This window comes from Fistularia commersonii, unplaced genomic scaffold (assembly GCF_037954325.1).
Source record: "Fistularia commersonii isolate RoL2024-O1a breed Wild unplaced genomic scaffold, RoL_Fcom_v1.0 HiC_scaffold_37, whole genome shotgun sequence".
In the NCBI taxonomy this organism is placed as follows: domain Eukaryota; kingdom Metazoa; phylum Chordata; class Actinopteri; order Syngnathiformes; family Fistulariidae; genus Fistularia; species Fistularia commersonii.
This window is the reverse complement of record NW_028233995.1, coordinates 455,209-460,000: the sequence shown is the minus strand read 5'-3', so window position 1 is coordinate 460,000 and position 4,792 is coordinate 455,209.

The following is a 4,792-nucleotide window of genomic DNA, read 5'->3' as shown; positions in this document are numbered from 1 at the left end:
GCTCGAACATTTTGGATTTGGTTAAATATTCAGGAATGTGATCCGTGGGCTCTATGAGAATATTCATAGCTGTGTCACCCTGCCAAGCGGCACCACTCCGAGCTTCCATGTTGATGTGGGAATCCCCCAAGGTTGCCCCATCTCACCCTATTTATTTATAATTGCTACCGAAATGCTAGCCGTTTATGTTGAAAAGAGCAACGATATCCAAAAGTTAGACGTGCTGGGGACTGAAATTGTTATTAGCCTGCTGGCAGATGACACAACCTTAGTTTTGAAAAATGAACATCAAGTCCCAATAAGTGCCGAAAAAAACCAAAACATTCTCCAAGGCTTCAGGATTGTCATTAAACTTAAAGAAATGCAAACTTCTTGCGCTGCATGACTCGCCACTAAAGGAAATCAGCGATGTTTCCATGAAATCAGAAATAAAATACTTGAGCATTTTCCTATCCAAGGACCAAACGTTAAATCAATCCAGGAACATTGAATCTAAACTGAATCAAAGTAAAGCTTAATTCTAATATATGGCTCCAGAGAGATTTATCAATATTAGGCCGGATATATTTGACTAAAATGGATGTGTTTATCCAGATGTATATACCCAGCGTATTCCAATGCTGCTCCAAATCAACTCGTAAAATCTGTTAACCAAATCAATTTCAACTTTATCTGGAGGAACAGACCACACCATCTAAGAAAAATCACATATGGTGAAAGAAACAAGTGAAGGAGGGCTGAAAGTGATAGAGTCGGACTGCTTGAATGGGACATTGAAGGTGAACTGGTTGAAATCCTGGATCAAACCTCATCGTTCTTTCTGGTATTGTACTCCAAACTACTTATTCAACAAAGTCGGCGGCCTGAGTCTTCTGCTTATCTCTGACTTGGATATCAACAAGATTCCTGTCAAATGTTCAGAGTTCCATAAACAAATATTATTATACTGGAAAATGATATACGTACACAATTTCTCACCACACAGTATAATAGTTTGGAACAATCGATATGTACTGCATGGCAACAAACCTCTGTTTTACAAGGAATGCTTTGAGAAAGGTATATGGTCGATAATTGACTTGATGGATGACACTGGCAGTCCTCTGGACAATGAGCAGTTCTGTACTACACACAGATTCAAGCCTCCCATATTAGAGTTGCTAAAGTTACGAAACGCACTGCCTCGACAATTTGTATTCCTGACCAAAAATATAATGACGCACCGAACCGTACAACCACAGTTACCCCGACTATCACTCCAGGGAATCTCAATTGTGGACAGAAAGCGCGGCAACTCCTTTATTAGGAAATGTTTCACAGGAAACTTATTCCCTGGACGTCAAAAAAAAAAAAAAGGATATTTTAAATAAATTTGATGAGGAATCGATTGCCACGCTGCGAACCATGTATCTGACTCTACCCATACCCCCAAGGCAAAAGAGACCCACTTCAAAATTATGACTGACATCTACCCATCTAAGGAATTATCGAGGGTACGCTTTAATTTTGAAGATAATATTTGTACATTTTGTGAAGACAACATTGAAACCACTGACCATATATTTTTTCTCCTTCTCATTCCATCGTCACCAGTTTCCTTCTCAAAAGATGATATAACATTCTGTTTACTTATAAGCAACATAACAGATGAACTCTGTGTCAATGTTCTTTTAGGCCTGGCCAAGTTCTTCATTCACAAGAACAGAATGCAAAAATGCTCCCCAAATTTTAATGTCTTCATAAACGATTTTGAAATATAAAAAAAAAAAAAAAAAAATCCTTAAAACTTATGGAAAAATCCAAAAACTAAAAAATATAGTTACCCATGTCCGAGGTTCCTTTTTTTTTTGGTAAAAAAAAAAAAACAAAAAAAAAAAACCAACTTGATTACATGTTACATTCCCCTTGCAATTTTTTTTTTTTTTTTTCGTTTTAATTTCTTATTTGTCTATCTATTGATTTAATTACTTCCTTTTAATTTCTTTTTTTGTCTCGCACTGTAAATTTCTCACAAACCTGTAACACTATTAACTTCTCATTACATACAGAACAAATGTCCTGATGTCCGTTGCTTCCTCATCCCTGGTTGTTTCATTGACATTCAGTTCTACCTTGCTATGTTTATTTGTACATTTGTATATTTGGGTGTACTATTTATGTTCAATTAAAAACAGTTTGATGTCTGAGATTCCTTGTGAACCGCCAACTTAATTACATGTTATATTCCCCTCACAATTTTTTTTTTTCGTTTTTAATTTTATTTTTCTATCTATTTATTTAATTATATCCTTTTAATTTTCTTTTTTTGTCTAGCATTAAAAATTTCTCGCAAACCGTTAACACTATTAACTTCTGATTACTTACAGCACGAATGCGCTTATGCCCCCCCACTCCCCGCTTTTTCCGTACGGTGGCAGACACTGAGATCGAAAGCAAATGGGTGTCATTGAAATGCAGTAACAGGGTGATAACAGCCGTGTTCGAAGTGTGTAGGGGCTTATAGGAGAGCAGAAGCACGTCACGCAATTCACCTGAGTTCGGAGGATCGGGAGTACCAGGGCCCATAGCGGAGAAGCGGAAGAGCGGAGTTATGTGTCTCTTCTCAAAGGCGGGGAAACTGGGGGGCAGCAGGACCCCTTAGACCGGCTAATGTGAGCCTTCTCCGGACATAGATCACCCGGACTTATGACTGGAGCTCCCGGACCTCCGGGCACACACATATGTGAATGAGTGGATGAGCTAATGTTGGTTTGGTTGTGGATACGTTTCGGCCAATGCTATCAGCACAGCTATGATTATCCCCAGAACGTTGAGAACGAGCTCCCGGAACTCCAGACATGCGTATATAAAAGAGTGGAATTAAGGTGTGTGTGTGTGTGTGTGTGTGTGTGTGTGTGTGTGTGTGTGTGTGTGTGTGTGTATACGTGTGGGACAGAAGTAATGTTGGGGACAGAAATTGTTATTAGCCTGCTGGCAGATGACACAACCTTAGTTTTGAAAAATGAACATCAAGTCCCAATAAGTGCTGAAAAAAACCAAAACATTCTCCAAGGCTTCAGGATTGTCATTAAACTTAAAGAAATGCAAACTTCTTGCGCTGCATGACTCGCCACTAAAGGAAATCAGCGATGTTTCTATGAAATCAGAAATAAAATACTTGAGCATTTTCCTATCCAAGGACCAAACGTTAAATCAATCCAGGAACATTGAATCTAAACTGAATCAAAGTAAAGCTTAATTCTAATATATGGCTCCAGAGAGATTTATCAATATTAGGCCGGACATATTTGACTAAAATGGATGTGTTTATCCAGATGTATATACCCAGCGTATTCCAATGCTGCTCCAAATCAACTCGTAAAATCTGTTAACCAAATCAATTTCAACTTTATCTGGAGGAACAGACCACACCATCTAAGAAAAATCACATATGGTGAAAGAAACAAGTGAAGGAGGGCTGAAAGTGATAGAGTCGGACTGCTTGAATGGGACATTGAAGGTGAACTGGTTGAAATCCTGGATCAAACCTCATCGTTCTTTCTGGTATTGTACTCCAAACTACTTATTCAACAAAGTCGGCGGCCTGAGTCTTCTGCTTATCTCTGACTTGGATATCAACAAGATTCCTGTCAAATGTTCAGAGTTCCATAAACAAATATTATTATACTGGAAAATGATATACGTACACAATTTCTCACCACACAGTATAATAGTTTGGAACAATCGATATGTACTGCATGGCAACAAACCTCTGTTTTACAAGGAATGCTTTGAGAAAGGTATATGGTCAATAATTGACTTGATGGATGACACTGGCAGTCCTCTGGACAATGAGCAGTTCTGTACTACACACAGATTCAAGCCTCCCATATTAGAGTTGCTAAAGTTACGAAACGCACTGCCTCGACAATTTGTATTCCTGACCAAAAATATAATGACGCACCGAACCGTACAACCACAGTTACCCCGACTATCACTCCAGGGAATCTCAATTGTGGACAGAAAGCGCAGCAACTCCTTTATTAGGAAATGTTTCACAGGAAACTTATTCCCTGGACGTCAAAAAAAAAAAAAAGGATATTTTAAATAAATTTGATGAGGAATCGATTGCCACGCTGCGAACCATGTATCTGACTCTACCCATACCCCCAAGGCAAAAGAGACCCACTTCAAAATTATGACTGACATCTACCCATCTAAGGAATTATCGAGGGTACGCTTTAATTTTGAAGATAATATTTGTACATTTTGTGAAGACAACATTGAAACCACTGACCATATATTTTTTCTCCTTCTCATTCCATCGTCACCAGTTTCCTTCTCAAAAGATGATATAACATTCTGTTTACTTATAAGCAACATAACAGATGAACTCTGTGTCAATGTTCTTTTAGGCCTGGCCAAGTTCTTCATTCACAAGAACAGAATGCAAAAATGCTCCCCAAATTTTAATGTCTTCATAAACGATTTTGAAATATAAAAAAAAAAAAAAAAAAATCCTTAAAACTTATGGAAAAATCCAAAAACTAAAAAATATAGTTACCCATGTCCGAGGTTCCTTTTTTTTTTGGTAAAAAAAAAAAAACAAAAAAAAAAAACCAACTTGATTACATGTTACATTCCCCTTGCAATTTTTTTTTTTTTTTTTCGTTTTAATTTCTTATTTGTCTATCTATTGATTTAATTACTTCCTTTTAATTTCTTTTTTTGTCTCGCACTGTAAATTTCTCACAAACCTGTAACACTATTAACTTCTCATTACATACAGAACAAATGTCCTGATGTCCGTTGC